Genomic DNA, 13262 nt, shown 5'->3' with positions numbered 1-13262 from the left:
TTTTTCTTTGGAGTTCAACGGCGGTTGGCATCCAATATGCCTCATTACCGCCACAAACTGGACTATAATATAAAATCATTATACTTTGTGATACAAAACGGGGAAAGGAAAAACAAAAGTAAAACTACAAAAAAACACCCTTCCAACTGTGGTGGCAGAATTTGTGTTGAGCTGTTGAAACTTCTCAAGGGATATGTTCTGTGTTGGACTGTGATGTAATTAATGCCTTTCATAGACTCCTGGTATGTATGCACCCTAACACAAAGCTATTGTGTTCCGTAACTGTTGCTTGTATAAAATAACTGTTGTGTAAACAATTTTATTGTGTTATCACTTCCCACTATATAAAGAACATGCAGCCATTCTCAAGTTCTTCCCTGTGAAATCAGAGGTAGATCTCCCCTACAGCTGCTTGTATTAAAGGTTTTCTATTATACCATTAAGTAGTCTCTGCCTTCATCTTTGGATCTAATTTTCAACAACATTTGGTGCCGTGATCCGGATGAGAACCTGAATTTCTGATCCGTTCTGCCCGGCTTGGAAAAAGGTAAGATACCTTATTTAAACATCTCTGTGAGGGACTGTCTGTTTTCCAGCCGAGCCTTAATGGTGTAAGATCTCGTCCTCCTCATCAACAAAATGTTGGGGTTCAATTTGGCAGAACAATTTTTCTATAATAATGAATCTCGCCGGTTAACATTGATCAATGGCAGCACAGGTGTGTATCTAATAGGGATTGCTTTTCCTACAATCAGTTGAAAATAATGTTGGGTCAGTCTATAAATAGGTATACATTTCACTACACTTGCAGGTGAATACTGTTGGATCAGTGACAAAATACTGTTGGATAAGTATATAATTTAGGATGGGTCAGTATGTAAATAGGGATTGGATTCCCTACAATCAAATACAAATATATAATTACAGTGGGCAAAAAAGTATTTAGTCAGCCACCAATTGTGCAAGTTCTCCCACTTAAAAAGATGAGAGGCCTGTAATTTTCATCATAGGTACACTTCAACCATGACAGAAAAAATAAGAAAAAAAATCCAGAAAATCACATTGTAGGATTTTTAATGAATTTATTTGCAAATTATGGTGGAAAAATAAGTATTTGGTCAATAACAAAAGTTTATCTCAATACTTTGTTATATACCCTTTGTGGGCAATGACAGAGGTCAAACGTTTTCTGTAAGTCTTCACAAGGTTTTCACACACTGTTGCTGGTATTTTGGCCCATTCCTCCATGCAGATCTCCTCTAGAGCAGTGATGTTGCTGGGAAACACGGACTTTCAACTCCCTCCAAAGATTTTCTATGGGGTTGAGATCTGGAAACTAAGTATTTGGTCACCTACAAACAAGCAAGACTTCTGGCTCTCACAGACCTGTAACTTCTTGTTTAAGAGGCTCCTCTGTCCTCCACTCGTTACCTATATTAATGGCACCTGTTTGAACTTGTTATCAGTATAAAAGACACCTGTCCACAACCTCAAACAGTCACACGCCAAACTCCACTATGGCCAAGACCAAAGAGCTGTCAAAGGACACCAGAAACAAAATTGTAGACCTGCACCAGGCTGGGAAGACTGAATCTTCAATAGGTAAGCAGCTTGGTTTGAAGCAATCAACTGTGGGAGCAATTATTATGAAATGGAAGACATACAAGACCACTGATAATTTCCTTCGATCTGGGTCTCCACGCAAGATCTCACCCCATGGGGTCAAAATGATCACAAGAACGGTGAGCAAAAATCCCAGAACCACACGGAGGGACCTAGTGAATGACCTGCAGAGAGCTGGGACCAAAGTAACAAAGCCTACCATCAGTAACACACTACGCCGCCAGGGACTCAAATCCTGCAGTGCCAGACGTGTCCCCCTGCTTAAGCCAGTACATGTCCAGGCCCATCTGAAGTTTGCTAGAGAGCATTTGAATGATCCAGAAGAAGATTGGGAGAATGTCAAATGGTCAGATGAAACCAAAATATAACTTTTTGGTAAAAACTCAACTCGTCATGGTTGGAGGACAAAGAATGCTGAGTTGCATCCAAGGAACACCATACATACTGTGAAGCATGGTGGTTGAAACATCATGCTTTGGGGTTGTTTTTCTGCAAAGGGACCCGGACGACTGATCTGTGTAAAGGAAAGAATGAATGATGAGAAAGAATGAATGATGAGATTTTGAGTGAAAACCTCCTTCCATCAGCAAGGGCATTGAAGATGAAACGTGGCTGGGTCTTTCAGCATGACAATGATCCCAAACACACTGCCCGGGCAACGAAGGAGTGGCTTCGTAAGAAGCATTTCAAGGTCCTGGAATGACCTAGCCAGTTTCCAGATCTCAACCCCATAGAAAATCTTTGGAGGGAGTTGAAAGTCTGTGTTTCCCAGCAACATCACTGCTCTAGAGGAGATCTGCATGGAGGAATGGGCCAAAATACCAGCAACAGTGTGTGAAAACCTTGTGAAGACTTACAGAAAACGTTTGACCTCTGTCATTGCTCACAAAGGGTATATAACAAAGTATTGAGATAAACTTTTGTTATTGACCAAATACTTATTTTCCACCATAATTTGCAAAGAAATTCATAAAAAATCCTACAATGTGATTTTCTGATTTTTTTCCCCTCATTTTGTCTGTCATAGTTGAAGTGTACCTATGATGAAAATTACAGGCCTCGCTCATCTTTAAGTGGGAGAACTTGCACAATTGGTGGCTGACTGAATACTTTTTTGCCCCACTGTAAATACAACCACTATATATATATTACTGATTTCCACATGAGAGGAAGTGAACTAAAGGATTTAGCATGTTTAATGAAGTTGGTAAATGTAAATCAAATCCAATGTTATTTGTCACATACACATGGTTAGCAGATGTTAATGCGAGTGTAGCGAAATGCTTGTGCTTCTAGTACCGACCATGCAGTAATATAAGTAATCTAACCTAACAATTTCACAACTACCTTATACACACAAGTGTAAAGGAATGAATACGAATATGTACATAAAAATATATGAATGAGCGATGGCCGAACGGCATAGCCAAGATGCAGTAGATGGTATAGAGTACATTATATACATATGAGATGAGTAATGTAGGGTATGTAAGCATTATATAAAGTGGCATTGTTTAAAGTGGCTAGTGATACATTTATTACATCAATGTTTGTGATGGCTGTTTAACAGTCTGATGGCCTTGAGATAAAAGTTGTTTTTCAGTCTCTCGGTCCCAGCTTTGATGAACCTGTACTGATCTCGCCTTCCGGATGATAGCAGGGTGAACAGGCAGTGGCTCAGGTGGTTGTTGTCCTTGATGATCTTTTTGGCCTTCCTGTGACATCGGGTGGTGTGAGTGTCCTGGAGGGCAGGTAGTTTGCCCCCGGTGATGCGTTGTGCAGACCTCACTACCCTCAGGAGAGCCTTACGGTTGTGGGCGGAGCAGTTGCCGTACCAGGTGGTGATACAGCCCAACAGGATGCTCTCGATTGTGCATCTGTAAAAGTTTGTGAGTGGTTTTGGTGACAAGCCAATTTCTTCAGGCTCCTGAGGTTAAAGAGGCGCTGCTGCGCCTTCTTCACCATGCTGTCTGTGTGGGTGGACCAGTCAGTTTGTCCGTGATGTGTACGCCGAGGTACTTAACTTTCCACCTTCTCCACTACTGTCCCGTCGATGTGGATAGGGGGGTGCTCCCTCTGCTGTTTCCTGAAGTCCACGATCATCCCCTTTGTTTTGTTGACGTTGAGTGTGAGGTTATTTTCCTGACACCACATTCCGAGGGCCCTCACCTCGTCCCTGTAGGCCATCTCGTCATTGTTGGTAATCAAGCCTACCACTGTAGTGTCGTCTACAAACTTGATGATTGAGTTGAAGGCGTGAATGGTCACGCAGTCATGGGTGAACAGGGAGTACAGGAAAGGGCTGAGAATGCACCCTTGTGGGGCCCCAGTGTTGAGGATCAGCGGGGTGGAGATGTTGTTTCCTACCCTCACTACCTGGGGGCGGCCCGTCAAGAAGTCCAGGACCTAGTTGCACAGGGTGGGGTCGAGACCAAGGGTCTCGAGCTTAATGACGAGTTTGGAGGGTACTATGGTGTTAAATGCTGAGCTGTAGTGGATGAACAGCATTCTTACATAGGTATTCCTCTTGTCCAGATGGGTTAGAGCAGTGTGCAGTGTGATTGCGGCGTCTGTGGACCTATTGGGGCGGTAAGCAAATTGGAGTGGGTCTAGAGTGTCAGGTAGAGTGGAGGTGATATGGTCCTTGACTAGTCTCTCATAGCACTTCATGATGAGGGAAGTGAGTGCTATGGGGCGATAGTCATTTAGCTCAGTTACATTCGCTTTCTTGGGAACAGGAAACAATGGTGGCCCTCTTAAAGCATGTGGGAACAGCAGACGGGGATAAGGATTGATTGAATATGTTCGTAAACACACCAGCCAGCTGGTTTTTGCATGCTCTGAGGACGCGGCTGGGGATGCCGTCTGGGCCTGCAGCCTTGCGAGGGTTAACATGTTTAAATTGTTGACTCAAATTGGCTGCAGTGAAGCAAGACATGGTGGTCCGCGACGAGGCTGGTTTTCCTTTTGTAGTCCGTGATTGTCTGTAGTCCTTGCCACATACCTCTCGTGTCTGAGCCGTTGAATTGCGACTCTACTTTGTCTCTATACTGACGCTTAGCTTGTTTGATTGCCTTGCGGAGGGAATAGCTACTGTTTGTATTCGGTCATGTTTCCGGTCACCTTGCCCTGATTAAAGGCAGTGGTTCGCTTTCAGATTTGTGCGAATGCTTCCATCAATCCACGGTTTCTGGTTGGGGAATGTTTTAATAGACGCTGTATGTACAACATCACTGATGCACTGGCTAATAAATTTGCTCACCGAATCAGCGTATTCATCAACGTTATTGTCCGACGCTATGCGGAACATATCCCAGTCCACGTGATCGAAGCAATCTTGAAGCGTGGAATCCGATTGGTCGGACCAGAGTTGAACAGACCTGAGGACAGGCGTTTCCTGTTTTAGTTTCTGTCTATAGGCTGGGAGCAACAAAATTGAGTCGTGGTCAGATTTTCCGAAAGGAGGGCGTGGGAGGGCTTTATATGCATCACGGAAGTTAGAATAACAATGTTCCAGGGTTTTGCCAGCCCGGGTCATGCATTCGATATGCTGATAAAATTTATGGAGCCTTGTTTTCAGATTAGTCAGAAATTTGACTGTAATTGTTTGGTTTGGATTAGGACGGGTTGAGTATAGAGAGGATGTGATCGAGAAGTGGTCAGGTAGAATTGTGTCTGTTGAGAGACATAGTTGGATAAAGAGAGATTAAGTGATAAATGTGTGTATAATGGGTTACTAGAGATTTTTATTGTTCACCTTTATTTAACCAGGTAGGCTAGTTGAGAACAAGTTCTCATTTGCAACTGCGACCTGGCCAAGATAAAGCGTAGCAATTCGACACATACAACAACACAGAGTTACACATGGAATAAACAAAACATACAGTCAATAATACAGTAGAACAAAAGAAAACAAAAAGTCTATATACAGTGAGTGCAAATGAGGTAAGTTAAGGAAATAAATAGGCCATGGTGGCAAAGTAATTACAATATAGCAATTAAACACTGGAATGGTAGATCGGCAGAAGATGAATGTGCAGGTAGAGATACTGGGGTGCAAAGGAGCAAAATAAATAAATAAATACCAGTATGGGGATGAGGTAGGTAGATAGATGGGCTGTTTACAGATAGGCTAAGTACAGGTGCAGTGATCTGTAAAATGCTCTGACAGCAGGTGCTTAAAGCTAGTGAGGGAGATGTGAGTCTCCAGCTTCAGAGATTTTTGCAATTCGTTCCAGTCATGGGCAGCAGAGAACTGGAAGGAAAGACGACCAAAGGAGGAATTGGTTTTGGGGGTGACAAGTGAGATATACCTGCTGGAGTGCATGCTGCTATGGGTGCTGCTATGGTTATTTTATCAAGTAACAATACAAAAAACGGAGATAACAAGAAAAATGTAAGTAATTTGGTGTAACAATGCAGGACTAAGAAACCAATTAGAAATCATGGATGGTAAACTCTCTAAGTGTCCTGAGGAACCGGCCCTTCCCTCAGCCCCTACTACACAGCCTCAACCACCAGTGGTTTTGTGTCCTCCACTGGAACACCTAAAATTGCAATATCCACCTCCAGCTCATTAAAAACCCACTACCTTGACCCTATCTGCTCCTGCACCATGCCAATGGTCTGGAAGAACAGGACACCACCACTCAACACACCCTGTAACTCTTCTGAAATCAAATCTCGTATATTCAAATACTTCTCTGTAGTGGCCAGCACCACATCTATTTTCTGTGATTTAAGTTCCATTTCGGCAGTGGAGTTCTACTTCTTCTTCTATGATATCTTAGCAGTTCACAAACAAACATTTAAGGTGCTATCTACCTAGTTCTGTACAACCTCCCTCCCCCTTCTCTGATCTGCGGCTGCGCAGTTCAACTATTGGCTCGTTTGTCAGCGAGCCAAAGATGGTAGTAGTCACTAGTTCCCACAGCCAAAGTCATAAACCCTACAATTTATCTTCTTAAAGGGCTGCTTCATCACTTTTCAATCTTATTTTCATTATCTCCTGCACAATATCACTGTCAACATAATGTGAAAACATCTGTATGTTTTGTAGAAAAAATAAAGTTAAAAAGTCCTACCCGATGACATAAAAAAACTGAGATTCATGGTGACACGGAAAGCCAGAAAATACACTCCCTAAGGCAAAAAACAAACAAAACCAAAAAAAACAGTGGGGTGCCTTGCTTCCTTTTACGTCTCTGAGCGAACTCTGTACATTGCAAAACAACTTGTTGCAGATCAAGTGGTCTTCTGGTACTAGAATTGCTGTAATGGCATCAACTCAACTCCAATACTGATATGTAGGCATAGCCCTAATCAAAGAGCGCTCATCCACTCTCTTTTTCTTTGCCCCAAAAGAAAAGCTTATCTTTGTCCTCCTCTTGGACAAAGTGCTAAATCCATCTTTCTGATGACAAATGTCAGTTATTTGTTAAATGCTTAGGTCATTTTAGAGTTATTTTACCAATCACACACGGAAACGTACACCGTTTTGTAAATACAGTAGCCTATACACATGACAGAGCATTACAGTTTGACAATTGCTTGCGCATGATTTCTGAAACTATGGCTCCTTTTCTCTAGACTACACAAAATGCCAAAACACACACGCAAAACAATACACATCTCTTGCAAAACCAAACACTTAATTCAAAACTATTTTAACTCCTCAAATTGTGTTTTAGCATCAAACTCTACACACAAACCATCAAATGATTAGCTCTTATACACACCAACTACACACAGATGTGAGAAATGTAAAGGAAATAATTTGAAAGACATCTACAATAGGAAAAAAAAAAAACTGTAGCTCTTGACAAATATTAAATAATCATATGAGAAAACACTTTTCCATCAAGCAATTATCTCTGCAGTGCATATATCTTGTCTTTTGCATTTTCAGTGGAGTCCACGGCAGTTTGTCATAGCACTCACACGTACATGTATGTGCACAAATATATACAGTATATATAAATATTTAGTATATATTTACACAATAAACAGAAATACATGGGGGGGGGGGGGGGGGGAATTAAATGCATTTCTTTCTCATAACATTGTATTTTCATCCAGATTTCAGGATGAACAGTAACAGACAAAACAAATACAGTAGAATATAAACAAGTAGGCTTGTTACTAAACTCTTCAGGACCCTGTCTTTCAAAGAGAATTCGTAAAAAGCCAAATAACTTCACAGATCTTCATTGTAAAGGGTTTAAACACTGTTTCCCATGCTTGTTCAATGAACCATAAACAATTAATGAACATGCACCTGTGGAACGGTCATTAAGACACTAACAGCTTACAGACGGTAGGCAATTAAGGTCACAGTTATGAAAACTTAGAACACTAAAGAGGACTTTCTACTGACTCTGAAAAACACCAAAAGAAAGATGCCCAGGGTCCCTGCTCATCTGCGTGAACGTGCCTTAGGCATGCTGCAAGGAGGCATGAGGACGGCAGATGTGGCCAGGGCAATAAATTGCAATGTCAGTACTGTAAGACAGCAGATCGTCCTTGCAGTGGCAGACCACTTGTAACAACACATGCGCAGGATTGGTACATCCGAACATCACACCTGCAGGACAGGTACAGAATGGCAACAACAACTGCCCGAGTTACACTAGGAACGCACACTCTCCATCAGTGCTCAGACTGTCCGCAATAGGCTGAGAGAGGCTGGACTGAGGGCTTGTAGGCCTGTTGTAAGGCAAGTCCTCACCAGACATCACCGGCAACAACGTCGCCTATGGGCACAAACCCACCGTTGCTGGACCAGACAGGACTGGCAAAAAGTACTCTTCACTGATGAGTCGTGGATTTGTCTCAACAGGGGTGATGGTCGGATTCGCGTTTATCGTCGAAGGAATGAGCGTTACACCGAGGCCTGTACTCTGGAGTGGGATCGATTTGGAGGTGGAGGGTCCGTCATGGTCTGGGACGGTGTGTCACAGGATCATCGGAATGACATTGTTTTCATTGCAGGCAATCTCAACACTGTGCGTTACAGGGAAGAAATCCTCCTCCCTCATGTGGTACCCTTCCTGCAGGCTCATCCTGACATGGCTCTCCAGCATGACAATGCCACCAGTCATACTGCTCGTTCTGTGCGTGATTTCCTGCAAGACAGGAATATCAGTGTTCTGCCATGGTCAGCGAAGAGCCTGGCTCTCAATCCCATTGAGCAGGTCTGGGACCAGTTGGATCGGAGGATGAGGACTAGGGCCATTCTCCCCAGAAATATCCGGGAACTTGCAGCTGCCTTGGTGGAAGAGTGGGGTAACATATCACAGCAAGAACTGGCAAATATGGTGCAGTCCATGAGGAGGAGATGCACTGCAGTAGTTAATGCAGCTGGTGGCCACACCAGATACTAACTGTTACTTTGATTTTGAACCCCCCTTTGTTCAGGGACACATTATTCAATTTCTGTTAGTCACATGTCTGTGGAACTTGTTCAGTTTATGTCTCAGTTGTTGAATCGTATGTTCATACAAATATTTACACATGTTAAGTTTGTTGAAATTAAACGCAGTTGACAGTGAGAGGAGGTTTCTATTTTTGCTGAGTTTATAAAGAAAAAAACAGTTTGGGTGCATCCTGTCTCCTATTTGAGTCTGGCCACAGCACCTCATCAACATCACAAGAGCTGTTCTCTCTGGCTAAACAGTGGCTAAAGTAGCAACTGAAGTGGTGTATCCAGCCCTGGCATGCTCCCTCATGTCACCACAGGCCTCCTCCATCACCTGGAGAAGGGATATGCGATTATATACCTTCCAACACCATGCCGAAAATAACTCTTCAATTGGGTTTAGAAATGGAGAATATGGTGGCAGGTTGAGAATCAAAACTTGCGGATGGTCAATGAACCAATTGCAGACTAGTGCAGCACGGTGGAAACTTACGTTGCCCAGATGGCAACAAACCTGGTCTGCTCTGGCCCATTCCTCTGGTCATTGGGAATAAGGATATTATGCAGGGTGTCAAGGAAGGTGATAATGTGGGCAGTATTTTAAGGACCAAGAGTGGCATGATGATGAAGGACACCATTCTGACTAATGGCTGCACACATTGTGATGTTGCCACCACACTGTCCAGGGACATTGACGATGGCACGGTGTCCTATGAGGTTTTTTCCCCTGCATCTTGTTTTGGCTATGTTAAAGCCAACCTCATCAACGTAGACAAAATCATGATGCTCTGCAACAGCATCTAGCTCCATAACTCTGAAACAGACAAGACATTATTGCATGACAGTATGAATAGACATAGAGCAGTCAATATGTAGCACAATACACTGGAATATAGTACCAATGACAGGATAGTATAACTTACTTGTACGTACTCATAGCGCAGTTGTTTCACACTGTCAGGATTTCGCTCAAATGGTACTCTGTAGAGCTGCTTCATACGAATGGCGTTTCAGGAGACGGCCAAGTGCGGATAAACTCGCACTATTTATGTTACTGAATGTTGTGTTGTCAGTGATGATGTGGGGTTGCAGTTGTCATTAACGTATGCGGTTGTTTAAAATGACCATATTCACTGTGTTGGTCCTGCTCTGCAGTGAACAGTCGGTTTCTTCCGCCATTGAAGGGTTGTCTAGCAATTCTGCAAAAACATGCGAATGGAAAGGGTGCAAGATTTATTTCAGTATGAAATGGTAACTGTAGTGCTGTAAGTACAGTAGCATGGTATAGAGGGTAGGTTTACTTACCTGTTCTCATTTTGAAATGTCTGAACGACACTTGCTGCAGTGTAGCAGCTCAAGTTAGGCTGGACCCTCTGCCCAGCCTCCCTGAAACTCAACCGAAACAGCCCGTATCTCATCTGTGATTGTCTGTCCCCCCCCCCCATCTCTTGGCTTCCATTGTTGTCCAAACCAAGAAAGCCAACCCGAAGCCTATTTATTGTGCTCAAGCTCTGATTTGAATGACTTGTCTAATGTAGAGAACTGTGTTCAGTGTTTTGTAAAAAGTGCTTTACAATTGCAAACTGAATGTAAAGCAGATAAAGTGCTTGCAGTTTTGCAGACTTGGTCTGAAGATTAGGCACATGACTTGGTTTCACTGAGTGTGCCTCAAGTACCACTTTAGTGTGTAAGCAATTGTAAAAAAAACTGTAAACAGCGGTGTAAACAGCTGTACATCACAGGTAGGCCACAGCTTTTCTTAGGAAGTTGTGGCTAAAAGGGTTACTGCATGACTCTCTTCCTGTTGCGGACATTTCATTCTAACCCATTCAAGAATAATAACGTTACATTTGCAGTTCCAGAATTGAGGATGTACAACCAAGCAACGTCAGCCTACGCAAGGAAACAGGCTACAATTAGAATAATTTTAGCATGGGTCACCACAACTCAACACACCCTGTAACTCCACTGAACTCAAATCGCGTATACCCAAATACATCTTTACAGCTGCCACCACAACGTCTACTATATTTTCTGTGATTTCCGTTCCATTTCTGCGTGGATTACTCTGATATGCTGCTACGCAGTTCAAGTACTGGCGTTTGTTTGTCAGCGAGCCAAATATGGTATTCGTCACAGCCACAAAGTCATACAAAGGATTGCTCTTTCCGGTTGCTTACATAGTTCGCTACATTATTTGATTCTAGCTCAGTCAATAATAATTCCCACAGCCACAAAATCATATAAAGGATTACTGCGTGACTTCTATCCGGTTGCGTACATAGTTCCCTCACAGCTCTTGATAGTATCACTGATGTTTAATAAGTTTACGTATCAGCCTCACTGCCTTCGTCAGAGCTTATGTGAATTTTTTTATTTAAAAAAAGAAAAATTGCACCGTTATATAGACCTAGCCCCACCCACATCCGTTCCACACATCGAAGGGTGTTGGAGCGAATGTGGAGCCCATCGATGTTCCATTCGTTTGGAGGAAGTGTTCATCATCACACCTAAAATTGTTATACGTCAAAACATATTCAGCCAGCTCTAGAATGAAGTATGTTGGTGGATATTCATTAGTATCTCTGTCTCCCAAATAGTGTACTAGTGCTGCCAGCCCCCCCCCCCCACACACACGGGGAATGCTGGTATATAGACTCTCGACATCTAATGTGACTAAAATACAGTCTTATTTTAAACCAGGTATTGGTGAGATCTTGTTTATGAAGTCTATAGAGTCTTTAAAAGAGGCTAACAAAGTTTGAGAATGGCTCTAGCATTGAGCCTATTCCTGCAACCACTGGTCTGCCTGGATAGTTGCCTTGTGTTTTAGGTTTGTGTAATATTCGGTAAAATGTACAAGCATGGACCTATGGCACATTTGCAGCAAAGATATTCATATTCAGGTTTTGAGATCAGGTTGTTTAATAGGGCTCCAGATTACAGCATATATCCCTTTGGAACACCTGCGTGGGATCAACACTCAGTTTTCTATAGAAACGTTAATTACTGAGTTGTCTCTGAATTTCTTCTTTATATTTTTCATAGTCTAAAACAACCACAGCACCTCCCTTGTCTTCAGGTTTTATAACCAAAGATGAATCTTTCATTAATTCATTGAGTGCCTATTCTTCTGTTCTAGTGAGATTCTTCTGAATGTGGTTTGTTTGTCTCGTATATACTGACATGTCTTCTTGTTCAACTTACCTACAATAGGTATTAATTAATGAATTAAACAGATCTACATTACAATTTAAATGAGAGAAATTGTGCATTGTGGGAACCAAGACATTTAGACAAACTGAGCTGCAGCTGCTAGATTCAGCCTCCTCTTTTTCTGCTGAGAGTATCAGGGAAACTTTTGGTGTTATATTTGCAAGTTATGACATTTTTTTGTAGTTACAAAGGTTGTTTAATTTTTAAAAAACTTAATTCATGAGTGTTCATGTTTTATGTGATCAACTTTATGTTAAGTGCTTAGAACAGCACATCTATTAAAATAAATTAATTAATCAAATGTGAAGGATATTACATTACAGTTTTTCTTATTGGAGGTACAAAATTGCAATAGTCTGGAGAATGATGTCAAAAGCATGTATGGTAAATTGGAATACTTTTTTCCTAAACCACATATACTGTATAGTTGATCAACTTGACAACAATAAAATCTATTCACAAACTTGATATTTATACAAGATCAAACTTATCTGTTTTGATAAACAGTTATGATGTGAAAGGACCAGTACTCAGTTGGCATAATTGGTGTCAGAGGAATGCCCCAAAAAATTGTCAAAGACTGTCACGCCCTGGCCATAGAGAGGCTTTTTATTCTCTATTTTGGTTAGGCCAGGGTGTGACTAGGGTGGGCATTCTATGTCCTTTTTTCTATGTTTTGTATTTCTGTTTGGCCTGGTATGGTTCTCAGTCAGAGGCAGGTGTCGTTAGTTGTCTCTGATTGAGAATCATACTTAGGTACCCTTTTCCCCCCACCTGTTCTGTGGGAAGTTAACTTTGTTCAGGGCACATAGCATCACAGTTTGTGTTTGTTCTTTTGTTTTGTTGGCGTAATCTTTTATAAAAAGAAAATGTACGCTTACCATGCTGCACCTTGGTCCAGTCCTTCAGCCAGCCGTGACATAACTTCCCACCACCAACGGACCAAGCAGCATGGTAAGGTGGACTCCTGGACATGGGAGGATGTTCTGGACGGCAAGGGAGTCTA

At 42.1% G+C, this 13262-nt stretch overlaps 1 long non-coding RNA gene across 1 annotated transcript; it reads right to left on the bottom strand.

The window, feature by feature from the left end:
* Positions 1-5349: 5349 nt before the first annotated feature.
* Positions 5350-11376, bottom strand: LOC139383116 (uncharacterized). Its single transcript, XR_011628694.1, has 3 exons — positions 10346-11376; positions 9964-10239; positions 5350-9854 (listed from the first exon to the last, which is right to left on the bottom strand). It is a non-coding gene; the product is annotated as an uncharacterized lncRNA (long non-coding RNA).
* Between the last annotated feature and the right edge of the window lie 1886 nt (positions 11377-13262).

Source organism: Oncorhynchus clarkii, chromosome 24 (genome assembly GCF_045791955.1).
Source record: "Oncorhynchus clarkii lewisi isolate Uvic-CL-2024 chromosome 24, UVic_Ocla_1.0, whole genome shotgun sequence".
NCBI classification, from domain to species: Eukaryota; Metazoa; Chordata; class Actinopteri; order Salmoniformes; family Salmonidae; genus Oncorhynchus; species Oncorhynchus clarkii.
This window is presented reverse-complemented; position numbering and strand designations above follow the sequence as displayed.